At 46.0% G+C, this 16,206-nt stretch overlaps 1 long non-coding RNA gene across 1 annotated transcript; it reads right to left on the bottom strand.

Moving 5' to 3' along the window:
- Positions 1-203: 203 nt before the first annotated feature.
- Positions 204-3,522, bottom strand: LOC143929889 (uncharacterized). The gene is made up of 2 exons (XR_013262623.1): positions 3,080-3,522; positions 204-315 (listed from the first exon to the last, which is right to left on the bottom strand). It is a non-coding gene; the product is annotated as an uncharacterized LOC143929889 (long non-coding RNA).
- Between the last annotated feature and the right edge of the window lie 12,684 nt (positions 3,523-16,206).

Here is a 16,206-nt window from a genome sequence, read left to right as displayed (position 1 = left end):
ACAGAGCCCAAATTGGTTCCTAGAGCTGGCCTATCTGTCTGCGTGCTGTTGTGTAGAGACTTGGACGAGGCTGATACCAAGTTATAGTCTAACTCTATGAAAAAAATAATGTAACCATTTTTTAATGGTCATTAGAATTGATCAAATAGTTATTATATCTGTCCAGAGTTCAGATTTAAGATAAAGAAAAAAGCCAACAAATCTGCAATAAATTAAGATTTATTTGTATCTTAGATAAGTTAGGTGATTTGTCTGATGATCATAGGCTGTTTCGTTCCAAGTCGGCCAAAATCTTCATTTTCATTTGTTCATATTCTAGAACAAGAAAACAAACAATTCAGAAAACTCAGTCATATAGAGTAGATTAAAATGCTTTATCAAGGAATCAGGCAGTTCATATTTTCTATGTCATGAGCTCAAATTAGCATGTTTAAACTCACATCTGCTTAATTGTTCAGAGAATAACTCAGGGATTGATGTACTAAAATTGGTGCACATACAATCTGGTACATCTGTGCATAGTAACCAATCAGATTCCAGGTTTTATTGTTGGTTAGAAGCTGGCTACTTTGCACAGCTGCACCAGATTCTGTGTGTACATGTTTTAGTAAATCTTAGTACCTCTTTGTTGATACCAAAATTCTAAACATGTACAACATTGTGTTACATTAAAAACAATGCGTTGGTGTTTAAACAAATGGAGTATAAATATAATTATTGATTGGAATGCCTATTTGTAAAGTAATTCTCACAAAAAAAAAAAAAAACACTGTTATTAAAAGTCCATTTGATGTTTATACTACTAGTTAACTAATTAATTTACAATAGGGGAAAGATGAGTAACCATGATCCATGCTGTGAAGCTGGCAACATTGATATTTAAAATCTCATTGAGGATAGCGACTATGTAGTGCAATAGTTTAATATGTTGAATATACAGTAAGTGAATAAATTGCTTAAGTTGGTGTAAGTACTACATACAGTAGGTATGGGCAAGTCTACAGTCATATTGTATGATGTGGGAATTCTACAATTATATTGTATAATTTATGGCCAGCTTTAGCATAAAATCAGCAATAGTCCGTACTCTGGACAGATAAATATTGTACTTGTCTACAGTTTGAGGTAACCACAGTAGCCCATTATTGATGGTCTAAAACTGATTATAAATCATAAAATTCAATACTGAAAAACTCTGCATAGTAACATTAACATTACAGTCAATGATTGTGTTTGGCTTACTGCTTTTTAAAAAAATGTGCGCACCCATGAAACTGAAAACAAATACAATGTACAAGGTTTTCTATAGATGATGTTTTAAAACACGGTTTCTAAATGTATTAGTATCACCGCCCTGCTATTGTAGGGCCTCCTTGACATTTACCCTGAGCGGTAAAATGCAAAAATAGTTTCCCTGAATAATGTTAGAGATTAAGCATTTCTAAATAAAATTCAAAGCCAAAACAACGTCATTGTTAATGTTAAGGAGGTTATAACTTGTAATTGTCCAATATAGTCACAGTTCCAAAAGAACTAATGATGAAGGTGAAAGGGGTTCTTGTCAGTATATACTAAAAAACTGTATTTTTTGTAAAACAGTATACCAAATTTAAGTTGCAGGGCGGCACAGTGGTGTAGTGGTTAGCACTCTCACCTAGCAGTAAAAAGGGTCGCTGGTTTGAATCCCAACCACGACACTACCAGCTTGGAGTTTGCATGTTCTCCCTGTGCCTGCGTGGGTTTCCTCTGGGTACTCCAGTTTCCTCCCACACTCCAAAGACATGCAGGTAGGTTAATTGGCTTCTGTCCCAAATTGGCCCTAGTATATGAATGGGGACCTTGGATTGTGGGCTCCTTGAGGGTAGGGACCAATGTGAGTGTGCAATGTACAGAGATAGGGACAATTGTAGACACTCACTCAGGTTGGACTGGTGTCTTTATTCAACCTTACTAACTATGTAACTATGTAACTATGTATTTAAAGCTTAAGTTGTGAGTGCACCCCTACTTGTATTCTAAAGCTGGCCATCCACAGTTAGTTTTTTTTTTTTTTTTTTATTCAGCCAACAGGAAGATAGTGGAGGAGGAATTCCTGCCGGGACATTGTATTCTGACAGTGATGTTAGAATACACTGATTGTCTGCAGACGCTGATTAAGGAACGTGTTGTCCCTTCTACAGAAATCCTTAAAACAATAGATCTATGTTAATTAGTGATGGCCACACATTAATCAAAATTTGGCTGATCACTGCTGAATTAAATGAATTTCAATCAGTGCATAGCCAGTTTAAGAGTCTATTGATCATTTAATCCTAGGAAATATACTTATCTTTATCATTGCTTTCACAGTGAACTTTATTAGCAGTCCAGAATTCAACTTTAAGAAAATGCATTAGATATGCAAATTGGTCAAATATTGTCAAGTTAACCGACACAGGATGACACTAATAAATTTGGACTGGACATCTAGGCATCAATGACCTTTGGTCATGAAAGAGTTAAACCGTTCAGCATTCTTATTGAAGGTTACAGACACATTACTGTGGATGAAATGGCCCTTCTCTCCCTTCCTGACTGCAGCTTGTAATTGCCCTATACTCCAAGAGTATAAGTAATAATTTCACATAGTGCTCCAAAACAAATGCAGTAAAATTATGTAGATTGCTAAATATTAGTCAATTTAGACAAATTAATCTGTGTGTTAAAAAACACAGTTTTTTTAGATACTTATGGCTTAAAATTATTTTTTTTATCTGTTTTTCAAAAAATCTGCCCATGTTGATTTCTGTTTTCTACATGAACCATAAAGACAACACTGTACGTTTGTTTACATAGCAAAGTCTTTATCTGCAATATTTGTAATAGTTCTGTGAATACTGAAAGTGGGTAAAAAAGTTATGCTCTCTTCTACCTACCTTCACATGCCACAGTACCCACTCTTATTTCCTCGTTGCTTTATATAATAATATCAGAGCCGTAGCATTATATTTTTTTACAGCTGTGTGCTCCTTCAAAAATTGACTGAAATCACTGTTTCTTTTCTTTTTTTTGTATTAAAGCTACAACAAATGGTACTTACAATTTCAGTGTGCTCCTTGATGATCACCATGGTGTCCTTGACCTTGCCCACCATGGTGTCCTTGGCCTAGCCCACCATGGTGTCCCTGGTGTCCTTGACCTTGACCACCATGACCTCCATGGCCCCCTTGACCTCCATGACCTCCATGACTACCATGATTACCCTGGTTGCCATGCTGCCCTGATTGACCGTGATCACCATGGCCTCCTTGTTGTCCTTGCTGACACTGCTGTTCTTGAGTCTGACATTGCTGTGTTTGGGTTTGGCACTGCTGAGTCTGACACTGCTGGGTCTGCTGACCGTGTCCGTGACCTCCTTTTACTCCAGTCATGATTATTCTTTGAGTTGTTGAGGGTAGTGGATGAAAGAGGCTGTAGGAAACAATCTGTCTCTTTGCAGGCTAAGAATGTGCTTTTTATACAAAAACACTGAACTTTATGTCAATGCGAAGTGTGCTAATTGGACAATTTATGTGTGATGTACCCAAACTGCATGCATTTATGTAAACATTAACTATGAGCAATACACTTTTAAGAGGCTTGAAAACTGTGAGATTTTTTTTACATTCATGAAGCATTCTTTGATGTTTGTCTGTAAGTATTACTAAGCCTGTCACGAAAGGTTAATCCATTAAAAAGTATTCTACAGAATACTCATATGTATAGCATAGCCCATATATACTTTGATGTTCTTACTGAAAAGAATCCTGCTGAGGTTATTTTAATCAGTGAAGTTTATGTAGTTATAGTATTTATCAAGGTCATAAGGTTTGATAAATATGTGGTTTTTAGCTATACAGTACATAGACACATTGTTGCATCACTGAGGTAATGAGAGTTTGGACAGAAAGAAGCAAAACATATAAATCTCTGTACCCCTTTCTGAAATTTCCCATCCCACTGCTTAAACACAGAACTGTATACTGTATGTAGCCGAGGATACATACAGTTTATACAGAGTACACAGCAGGCACATTTAGTAGTGAAGGTCATTGTTTGTTTAGTGAAGCTTGGTCCAAATAAACTATTTAAACTTCACTAAAAGTTGGAGATCATATCATAAATGTCAAAAATACTCATCTTATAGAGTAGGTCACAGAAAGAATTTACAAAAAAACACATTATGGGTGTAGGCATTGAAATGGACATGTATAGATGGATTTTTGTTAAATTAATTAGGATAGATTCACATCTGGGCACATCTGTGGGAGGATTATCAATTGGCCCGTACCTCACATTATGAATTAATTGCAAACAAATAAAAGATTTTTAAAAAGAGACAGAAAAACTGAGGGACATTTATCAATTCTGTTACACGGCAAAGCAATGCTAAACTGGAGCAGTGAAACATATTGTGGGACAGATTGAATACAAAGTTACAGTTTGAGTCATATATTCCTTCCTCTGGTGCTCTAGAATAGCACTGTGGGCAGAATGAAATAAATTAAACCTGACCCTGATCACTTCTGCATTACGCATCTATTTATAGCGAGAATCCATCTTGTTTTCAGCAATAAATCTGTCTCAGAACTTTGCAAACTGTCGCATTTAACTGCTGAGGAATACAAATGTATAGTGAACCTATTACAGAGACATTGTTGAACAAGAGACAGTTGCATTTGTGACTCAGGATGTGTTCAAGGTTTAGTCTGAATACAAGTTTGGACCGAAACCTTGGTTGTTCTCCATTGCTGTTAATGGATTCTAAGGACAACTGTGAATGCAGTCACCTCTTCACTCCCTGCCACTTTGTCACCCAGTGCAGTGTTCACATTTTTCTTTGATCACTGTACTGGTGTAATTTGTGACACTAATCAGCATTAGGGTACTTAGTAGTAGACCCATAGAGGTCTAGGGACCCCTCAAACCACCCTAATAAACGTTTAACCCCTTGATCACCCCCTGTCACCAGTGATCACTGTATAAGTGTCACGGGTAATGCTGATTAGTTAGTTAGTTTTTATAGCTTTAGGGCACCTGCCGTACATTACCTAATAAAAGGTTTAACCCCCTGATCACCCGGTGGGTGATATCAGTTAGGTGATATTGGGATCTGTGTTGCCCCAAGCAGCATCAGATTAGTGGCAGTAGCGCTAACACTAGTAGTATAGTGTCTGTATGGATCGATATCTTTGATCTGATCAGAACTAGATTCGCTTCCCAAATAGTTTAGAGTTCCCAAAAATGCAGCATTAGCAGGATCAGCCCAGATATCTGCTAGCACCTGCGTTTACAAAACATTAAACACATAACTTCAGCATTCACAGAGTCAAATGTCCAAAATAAAAGGTATAGTAGTGAAGAGGCCTACACGTTTATGAGCATGACAGATGAGAGTGAAAAGGAACTCACCCATCTGTCAGATTCAGGCTCAGATTACGAACCTGTAGAGAGCAGTGGCACCCTGACAGATATCTCTGACGACAGAGTAGTGGTCCCTGCCAAGGTCAGGCGTACCCGACCCCGTTCTTTTGCTATTGTTGAGGTGCAAGAACCGCAGGGCTCTCTTTTAGAGAAGAAAGCCAGTATTAGTGGCCTTCATCTTTCTGGTGAACTGGCAAGAACCAGGGGCCTAGTACATCCTGGTCGTACATCCAGCACTGCAGTAACACTTGGTGACGTGGCGAGTCCCATAAGTGCAGTTCAAGCTGGTGAGGTGGCTAGCACAACTAGTGTCCCGCAGCCACAGGGGCGGACTGACAACTTATGGGGCCCCCGGGCAATAAGAGATTATGGGGCCCCCAGGCTTACAGATGGCCGCCACGTGGCAGACATTTTTTTTTTTTTTTTAGAGGAGGGGCACCAAGCTCGGCGACATGGAGGGTGGCAGGAGACCTAGAGCTGGTGACCCAGTAAAGGCACCACGAGCCTCTTATGGGCAGTGCCACCTTAACATCATGGTCCCCTCGGCAAAATACTGCACTGGGACCCCTACCAGGGAGATGATGATCTGTGGCATGCATAGTGAACCATGGCGAACAATGGGCATGGTCAATGGGAGAGTCTTAACCACTTCAGCCCCGGAAGTATTTACCCCCTCCCTGACCAGAGCACTTTTTGCGATTCGGCACTGTGTCGCTTTAGCTGACAATTGCGCAGTCGTGCGAGGTATTTCCCCTAACAAAAGTGATGTCCTTTATGTAGCGGGGTCTCTTTAAGGACTATGAAACTACTGTTCCCAGAACCCCGCTGGTTCCCAGGATGTTTTGAGTTATGCCCCAGAGACTTATGGGGGAGGGCATATAAGGAGGGGGAGAGGCCTAGTTCGCTCTTTTTGGACACCCCCCCTCTCCTAGCAAGAGGAGATCTGTGCTGAACTGCTGAGGCACAAGGCCTGAAGCCTGGGCCTTGTGTTTTTTTCCAAAGAGCCCTCTGCCAGCCTAGTTGTACCTGAGAGGCATCTTCTCATCTTTGCTGCAGTACACCAGAAGGATTGAAGACTCGGAGGTCGGTGGATTCCTGTTCCTAGACGAAAAGGCAGAGAAACCGGACTTGGACTTGTCCGGGTGGTGAGAGCTGTTTTAAAGACAGATGCTTTATCTTTATTATTCGTTTGGATTACAAAGTTGTTCTTCAAGTGCACCACCGAAAGATTGCTAGCGAATATTGTTTCACTGGACTTCCATCTAGATCAGTCAGGCCTGACTGCATAGGTAGATATTGCTGGGTGTTAGTTTACCCATGCGGGGAAGTAGCTGAAAAAGGGCAGCGTTAGAGTTGCATAGCAATACTTTATTGTGCTGATTACTCTGTTTATCTTTATTACTGGTTACTGCAGGGACCTGCTTATGTGTTGCAAACCAAATGTTCAATTCATGTTATTCCTTTTATAAAACAACAAGTAAAGTCAGTTATATATTTTCAAAGATTGTTTATGAGCTTGAGTTACCCACGCACACACACATATTTAGAGTATAAGTGATTTAATGTGTATTGCTAGATACTAACTGTGCCAGAGTGGGTAGTGCAGATTGCCGGGGGGTTGGCGGAGCTGTGCTCAGGACCCAAACCAAACTTGCGGCCCTCTTAAGTGAGGGTATCGCTATACGTGGGGGCTCGTAAATCCGGGATTTCTGAGACAGCGGTGAACACGCCAGAGGTACCGGCATGGACCCACAGGGAGTCAGAGCGTGGTGTGAAGCGGCTAAGGCCGACCCAAGTCAGTCAGTGGTCATTAGCCTCCCAGGGGAGAAATGGTCGACTGAGACCGTAGAGGAGCCATCGCCAACGGGATCACCGCAGGCTGCGGCCCGTACCTCACCCGAGAGTCTCAGACCAGCACCGGCCACCCTTAGCGCAGAACTGTGTGCTGTCCTGGGGGAGATTGTGGCCCAGTGCAAGAAGGATCCCACAGATTACCCGATGACGGGGTACAGAAAACTCCGGATGTTTTCAGGGAGGAAACCTGTACCTTCAGAAGAAGAGGGATTTGAAGAGTGGTTAGATAGCGCAACACAGGCACTAGAGGAATGGGAAGTTCCAGAGCGCAGAAAGAAGCAGAGGATTGTGGAAAGTCTAAAGGGGCCTGCTCTAGAGGCCGTACGCAACCTGAAGATGAGCAGGACAGACTGTAATGCGCAGGAGTACCTAGATGTACTACAGATTGTGTTTGGTGGGACAGAGAAAATCTCTGAGCTTGCTTATCAGTTAGAGCATTGCTACCAGAAGAAAGGTGAAAAACTATCAGACTACATGGGACGTTTAGATAAAATCCTGCATAGGATGATCCTAAAGAAGGGGATCAGCCCAGGAAAAGTAGATGAGTCCCGTGCTCAACAGGTACTGAGGGGTAGTGATGGACGAACTTCCGACGGGACGTTTCGCGAACGCGAAATGCGAACGGACCCAAACGTTCGCGAAACCGAACGTTCGCCGCGGGCCCCATTGACTTCAATGGGAGGCGAACTTTGCAAACCTTCATGTCGAATTTGCGGCCACGTGGTAATTATTAGGGGGTAAAACGTAGTCCCACCATCTGGACAATGACATAATACATGTATGAGGTGAATTTGGGATCGATAACTACAAGCATTTTTATTTTATTTGGGAAATTGTTCTAACAATTCAGGACTATGGAGCTAATGAAGGCAATGGAGGAGAGGGAAGGTCAGGGACCAGGGTAGGCAAAGAAGAGGGTGCAGGAGATGATCACCAGCAGCGTGACATACCGGAATGACACATGCACCGTGATAGAGGCATCTGACAGCAGCACCGTAATACAGAGCACTGACAGCAGCACCGTGACATACAGCGCTGACAGCAGCACCGTGACATACAGCGCTGACAGCAGCACCGTGACATACAGCGCTGACAGCAGCACCGTGACATACAGCGCTGACAGCAGCACCGTGACATACAGCGCTGACAGCAGCACCGTGACATACAGCGCTGACAGCAGCACCGTGACATACAGCGCTGACAGCAGCACCGTGACATACAGCGCTGACAGCAGCACCGTGACATACAGCGCTGACAGCAGCACCGTGACATACAGCGCTGACAGCAGCACCGTGACATACAGCGCTGACAGCAGCACCGTGACATACAGCACTGACAGCAGCACCGTAAGCAGCCCCAGGAGGAAGTCAGCACAGCACAGGGATGGTGTGATCCCCTCATAATAAGAACCCCCAGGAGGAAGTCAGCACAGCACAGGGATAGTGTGATCCCTTCATAATAAGAACCCCCAGGAGGAAGTCAGCACAGCACAGGGATATCATAAGCAGCCCCAGTAGAAATATGACACCGCTCAACCTCTTCAAAGAGGAGGGTAGGGGCATATAGTACGGTGTGCTTTTTTGGGTCAAGGAAGTGAGCCAAATGAATTAAGAAGGTCTGTGTGCTTGATTAAAAAAATAGTTTATAGACATATACATGGTCTACTGGTCACATGTGTTGAATTCCTCCGAGATCCATGCCTCATTCATTTTTAGAAATGTGAGGTAGTTAACACTGTGGTGAGCTAGGCGAGTACGCTTATCGGTCACAATCCCCCCTGCTGCGCTGAACGTCCTTTCGGACAGGACACTGGATGAGGGGCAAGCCAACAGTTCGATTGCAAATTGGGCAAGCTCTGGCCAGAGGTCAAGCCTGCCCACCCAGTAGTCTAGGGGTTCATCACTCCTCAGAGCGTCCACATCGGCCGTTAACCCAATGTAGTCGGACACCTGACGGTCTAGGCGTTCCCTGATGCTGGATCCGGATGACACCTGTCGATGGGTCGGCTGAAAGAATGACCTCATATCCGAAGTCACCAACACATCTTCAAACCGGCCTCTTCTTGCAGGCGCTGTTGGATTGGTACCCGCAAATCCTTCTCTGGGAGTGGGAATTGCTCCTCTGCCAGCGCACGCAAAAGCAGAATGCAGCATTTCTCGAAGCAAGGCCTGGAAGTGCTGCATTCTGACAGCCCTCTGCGACGGCGGTAACATTTCCGCCATTTTGTGTTTGTACCGGGGGTCTAAGTACGTTGCCACCCAGTACTGGTCCTTGACCCTCATGCTTTTTATACGGGGGTCCCTATTAAAACACTGGAGCATGAAGGCCCCCATTTGCACTAAAGTGGAAGCGGTGTGGTGGCCTGGCTCCTGCTCATCATCCAGGATAATGTCGTCCTCTTCATTCTCCTCTCCCCATCCTCGCACAACAGGGATCCCAGAAAGGTTTAAAGCATGCTCTTCTTGCTCCTGCTCATCCGCCCCGGCACCATCCTCCTCTGACTCCTCATCAGACTCCTGTTGTTGACTTGTCTCAGATAGAGTAGCCCCCCCTGGGAATTCATCCAGCATTGCGACTTCCTCATCTTCCCGCTCCTGCTCCTCCACAGCCTGATCAATGACACGACGCAATGCACGCTCCAGAAAGAAGGCATAAGGTACCATGTCACTGATGGCGCCATGGCTGCGACTGACCAGTTTGGTGATCTCCTCAAATGGCCGCAGAAGTCTGCATGTGTCGCGCATGAGCAGCCACTGGCGCGGTGAAAAAAAACCCAGCTCCCCAGAACCGTTTCTTTCGCAGAGTTCATACAGGTAGACGTTAACTGCACGTTTCTGCTGGAGCAGCCTATCAAGCATATAGAAGGTTGAGTTCCATCGCGTCGGGCAATCGCAAATAAGACGTCTGACCGGCAGATGGTGTCGCCGCTGAATGTCAGCAAGGCGAGCCATGGCCGTGTAAGATCTTCTGAAATGGGCCGAGATTTTCCTTGCCTGCCGCAAGATGTCCTGGACCCCAGGGTATTTGACAAGGAATCGCTGCACGACCAAGTTTAAGACGTGTGCCATGCACGGCACGTGCGTGATTTTGCCCTGTTTCAATGCGCTAAGCAGATTGGCACCGTTGTCACACACCACTTTACCAACTGTCAAATTGAGCGGTGTTAGCCACTCATCTGCCTGTGAACGCAAAGCTGAAAGGAGTGCCGGGCCAGTGTGGCTCTTTGCTTCCAGGCACAACAGACGCAGCACGGCATGGCAACGTCTCACCTGGCATGTGGAATAGGTTCTGGGGAGCTTGGGCGGTGCAGTGGAAGAGACGCTAGCAGCGGAAAAGGAGGAGGCAGCTGAGGAGGAGAGGGAGGAGGATGGAGTAGGAGGAGGAGAAGAAGAGTCAGGCCTGCATGCAATCCGTGGCGGTAAAACCAAATCTACACGGGTGCCACGGGTTACATGCTTGACGGCCGTCAGAAGGTTCACCCAGTGGGCAGTAAAACTGATATACCTTCCCTGCCCGTGTTTGCTAGACCACGTGTCTGTGGTCAGATGTATCTTGGCACCGACACTGTGTGCCAGAGATACATTCACTTGCCGCTGAACATGGCCATATAGCTCTGGGATGCCCTTCTCTGAGAAATACTTCCTTCCTGGGACCTTCCATTGTGGTGTTCCAATGGCCACAAATTTGCGAAAGGCCTCCGAGTCCACCAGTTTATATGGCAGTAGTTGGCGGGCTATGAGTTCTGACAAGCCAGCCGCCAACCGTTGGGCAAGAGGGTTATCCGGCATCATCATTTTTTTACGCTCAAACATTAGGCCCACGGAAGCCTGCCTTTTTGCAGAAAAATGTGAGCTTGGCGTGATGGAAGGTGGAGTGGAGGACAATTGTGAGGAGAGAGGAGAAGGAGAAGTAGAAGACGAGGCTGGACGGTGAGAGCCTGCAGTGTGGCTTTGTGTGTTCCGTTGCTCCCACTGGGCTCGGTGATGGCTGCTCATGTGCCTTCTTAAGGCGGTCGTCCCTAGGTGAGTATTGGGCTTACCGCGACTAACGCGTTGACTGCAAAGATTGCAGATGGCAACGCTATTGTCAGCAGCGGACACGTTAAAAAAAGCCCACACTGCGGAGCCATGTGCCGGTGTCCTGGGAGCGCCAGATGTGACCGTACATGGTCGATGACTCGCTCCTGATACATTTGCAGTCTGCTTTGTCCCTGCTGTGCAATGTAAGTCATTGCTGCTTCTCCTCCCTATCTGCTGGTCCATATCTCCCTCTGAACTCCCCTCCTCTTCCTCTCTTGTGGGCACCCACGTGACATCACTAGACACGTCATCATCAACGTCACCTTCCCCACCGCTATAAGTAGAGATCTCGGAGTAGGCAGCAACACCGGGGACCAACCTCCTCCTTGGGCTGATCTGGGTACTGGCGTCAGACTGCTGAGTAGCGCTTGTTGCTACCTCCTCTTCCTGATCCAATACCAAGAGTGGCTGCGCATCAGAAATGTCCTCTTGATATGGATCGGAAAATAATTCCAGTGACTCAAGCGGAAGGTATGTGGTGGTGGTGGTGGTGGTCGTGTTGTTGGTGGTAGTGTCTTTGGGGGTGCACATAGCAGAGAGTGAAGAAGAGGGTGCAGATCGAGAGGATGAGGAGGGTGCAGAAGAGTAAGGCTGAGCGAGCCACTCAACCAAGTCTGGTGCATCCTTTAAAGTAATTGAACGCACCTTCTGCAACTTCCCACTTTGGCTCAAGCCTGTTGCTCCTGCCCTACCCCTACCACCCCTGCGGAAGGGCCTGCCTCTTCCTCTGCATGTCATTTTTTAAATGACCCTGTGACAAAACTCTTAGTCCCTATACCGCTGAAGGACTGCTGCAGTATAGGTGAGCGGTCAGCAGTGGTGCACGTCAACCCTATCTATTGTGGACCTATAGCGGTCCTTACAGAACAGCAGACTGTACCGCACTCAAGCCTATGTACCGTAGCACCCTATACCAAGTTACCAGTCCTTATAAGAACTTTTGTGGACCAAGCAGGTTGTGTATTAGTGTTTAGCAGACTGTACGTCAGTCCCTATACCGCTGAAGGACTGCTGCAGTATAGGGCAGCGGTCAGCAGTGGTGCACGTCAACCCTATCTATTGTGGACCGATAGCGGTCCTTACAGAACAGCAGACTGTACCGCACTCAAGCCTATGTACCGTAGCACCCTATACCAAGTTACCAGTCCTTATAAGAACTTTTGTGGAACAAGCAGGTTGTGTGTTAGTGATTAGCAGACTGTACGTCAGTCCCTATACCGCTGAAGGACTGCTGCAGTATAGGTGAGCGGTCAGCAGTGGTGCACGTCAACCCTATCTATTGTGGACCTATAGCGGTCCTTACAGAACAGCAGACTGTACCGCACTCAAGCCTATGTACCGTAGCACCCTATACCAAGTTACCAGTCCTTATAAGAACTTTTGTGGACCAAGCAGGTTGTGTATTAGTGTTTAGCAGACTGTACGTCAGTCCCTATACCGCTGAAGGACTGCTGCAGTATAGGGCAGCGGTCAGCAGTGGTGCACGTCAACCCTATCTATTGTGGACCGATAGCGGTCCTTACAGAACAGCAGACTGTACCGCACTCAAGCCTATGTACCGTAGCACCCTATACCAAGTTACCAGTCCTTATAAGAACTTTTGTGGAACAAGCAGGTTGTGTGTTAGTGATTAGCAGACTGTACGTCAGTCCCTATACCGCTGAAGGACTGCTGCAGTATAGGTGAGCGGTCAGCAGTGGTGCACGTCAACCCTATCTATTGTGGACCGATAGCGGTCCTTACAGAACAGCAGACTGTACCGCACTCAAGCCTATGTACCGTAGCACCCTATACCAAGTTACCAGTCCTTATAAGAACTTTTGTGGAACAAGCAGGTTGTGTGTTAGTGATTAGCAGACTGTACGTCAGTCCCTATACCGCTGAAGGACTGCTGCAGTATAGGTGAGCGGTCAGCAGTGGTGCACGTCAACCCTATCTATTGTGGACCGATAGCGGTCCTTACAGAACAGCAGACTGTACCGCACTCAAGCCTATGTACCGTAGCACCCTATACCAAGTTACCAGTCCTTATAAGAACTTTTGTGGACCAAGCAGGTTGTGTATTAGTGTTTAGCAGACTGTACGTCAGTCCCTATACCGCTGAAGGACTGCTGCAGTATAGGGCAGCGGTCAGCAGTGGTGCACGTCAACCCTATCTATTGTGGACCGATAGCGGTCCTTACAGAACAGCAGACTGTACCGCACTCAAGCCTATGTACCGTAGCACCCTATACCAAGTTACCAGTCCTTATAAGAACTTTTGTGGAACAAGCAGGTTGTGTGTTAGTGATTAGCAGACTGTACGTCAGTCCCTATACCGCTGAAGGACTGCTGCAGTATAGGTGAGCGGTCAGCAGTGGTGCACGTCAACCCTATCTATTGTGGACCGATAGCGGTCCTTACAGAACAGCAGACTGTACCGCACTCAAGCCTATGTACCGTAGCACCCTATACCAAGTTACCAGTCCTTATAAGAACTTTTGTGGACCAAGCAGGTTGTGTATTAGTGTTTAGCAGACTGTACGTCAGTCCCTATACCGCTGAAGGACTGCTGCAGTATAGGGCAGCGGTCAGCAGTGGTGCACGTCAACCCTATCTATTGTGGACCGATAGCGGTCCTTACAGAACAGCAGACTGTACCGCACTCAAGCCTATGTACCGTAGCACCCTATACCAAGTTACCAGTCCTTATAAGAACTTTTGTGGAACAAGCAGGTTGTGTGTTAGTGATTAGCAGACTGTACGTCAGTCCCTATACCGCTGAAGGACTGCTGCAGTATAGGTGAGCGGTCAGCAGTGGTGCACGTCAACCCTATCTATTGTGGACCGATAGCGGTCCTTACAGAACAGCAGACTGTACCGCACTCAAGCCTATGTACCGTAGCACCCTATACCAAGTTACCAGTCCTTATAAGAACTTTTGTGGACCAAGCAGGTTGTGTATTAGTGTTTAGCAGACTGTACGTCAGTCCCTATACCGCTGAAGGACTGCTGCAGTATAGGGCAGCGGTCAGCAGTGGTGCACGTCAACCCTATCTATTGTGGACCGATAGCGGTCCTTACAGAACAGCAGACTGTACCGCACTCAAGCCTATGTACCGTAGCACCCTATACCAAGTTACCAGTCCTTATAAGAACTTTTGTGGAACAAGCAGGTTGTGTGTTAGTGATTAGCAGACTGTACGTCAGTCCCTATACCGCTGAAGGACTGCTGCAGTATAGGGCAGCGGTCAGCAGTGGTGCACGTCAACCCTATCTATTGTGGACCGATAGCGGTCCTTACAGAACAGCAGACTGTACCGCACTCAAGCCTATGTACCGTAGCACCCTATACCAAGTTACCAGTCCTTATAAGAACTTTTGTGGAACAAGCAGGTTGTGTGTTAGTGATTAGCAGACTGTACGTCAGTCCCTATACCGCTGAAGGACTGCTGCAGTATAGGTGAGCGGTCAGCAGTGGTGCACGTCAACCCTATCTATTGTGGACCGATAGCGGTCCTTACAGAACAGCAGACTGTACCGCACTCAAGCCTATGTACCGTAGCACCCTATACCAAGTTACCAGTCCTTATAAGAACTTTTGTGGACCAAGCAGGTTGTGTATTAGTGTTTAGCAGACTGTACGTCAGTCCCTATACCGCTGAAGGACTGCTGCAGTATAGGGCAGCGGTCAGCAGTGGTGCACGTCAACCCTATCTATTGTGGACCGATAGCGGTCCTTACAGAACAGCAGACTGTACCGCACTCAAGCCTATGTACCGTAGCACCCTATACCAAGTTACCAGTCCTTATAAGAACTTTTGTGGACCAAGCAGGTTGTGTATTAGTGTTTAGCAGACTGTACGTCAGTCCCTATACCGCTGAAGGACTGCTGCAGTATAGGGCAGCGGTCAGCAGTGGTGCACGTCAACCCTATCTATTGTGGACCGATAGCGGTCCTTACAGAACAGCAGACTGTACCGCACTCAAGCCTATGTACCGTAGCACCCTATACCAAGTTACCAGTCCTTATAAGAACTTTTGTGGAACAAGTGAGTTGTGAATGTTTAGCAGACTGCAGCAGAAGGGCAGCAGTCAAGTATAATATCCTTTCTATATTTGGAAGAAAGAATATTATACATGTACAAGCCTATTACTGTACCACTGATACCAGTCCTGAAAAGAACCTTTGTGGAACTAATAATAACAGCAAGTCTTTAAAATTACCCTCACTGCCTGACAACACTGCTTCCTTCCTGTCCCTATACAAATTGGCAAAAAAAGAGAACGATTAGTGGTTACTGGAACAGCTCTTTTGTGGACCTTGATAGTAACAGCTAATGATGATGATGATGATGATGATGATGAAAGACTAATCTGGCTGTCCCTGTAGCATACACCGTCCTTTCCCTTTCTCTAAACTAACAAAAGACACTCAGGCTGCTGCAAGAATCAGCAGCACAGCAAACCTATCAACACCTAACACCTATACCAGTCCTGAAAAGAACTTTTGTGTACCAAATAGCTAGTGGTTTATCTCTCCCTACTCCACACAGGAACCTGTCCCTATCTTAACAGAAGAAAGAATGTAAAATGGCCACCGGATCGGGTGTATTTATAGGTTAGGGGGAATGTACAAGTGTCCATGTGCTGTCATGTCTCAATTGGCTGTCCTGTATCACATGATAAACGTGTCACCAAAGGTTAAAGTTCTTGTATACATTAAACACGTAAGTCCGCCGCGGCGAACGACGGAAAAAGGCGTTCGAACGTGCGGACCGCGAATGTCGGAAATTCGCCGCGAAACGACCGCCGGGCGAACCGTTCGGCCATCACTACTGAGGGGAGCTCA

Source organism: Lithobates pipiens, unplaced genomic scaffold (genome assembly GCF_037356315.1).
Source record: "Lithobates pipiens isolate NorthernLeopardFrog02 unplaced genomic scaffold, aLitPip1_a1.2 Scaffold_25, whole genome shotgun sequence".
NCBI classification, from domain to species: Eukaryota; Metazoa; Chordata; class Amphibia; order Anura; family Ranidae; genus Lithobates; species Lithobates pipiens.
Note: the sequence above shows the minus strand (reverse complement) of the source record. Positions and strands in the feature narration are given on the sequence as shown.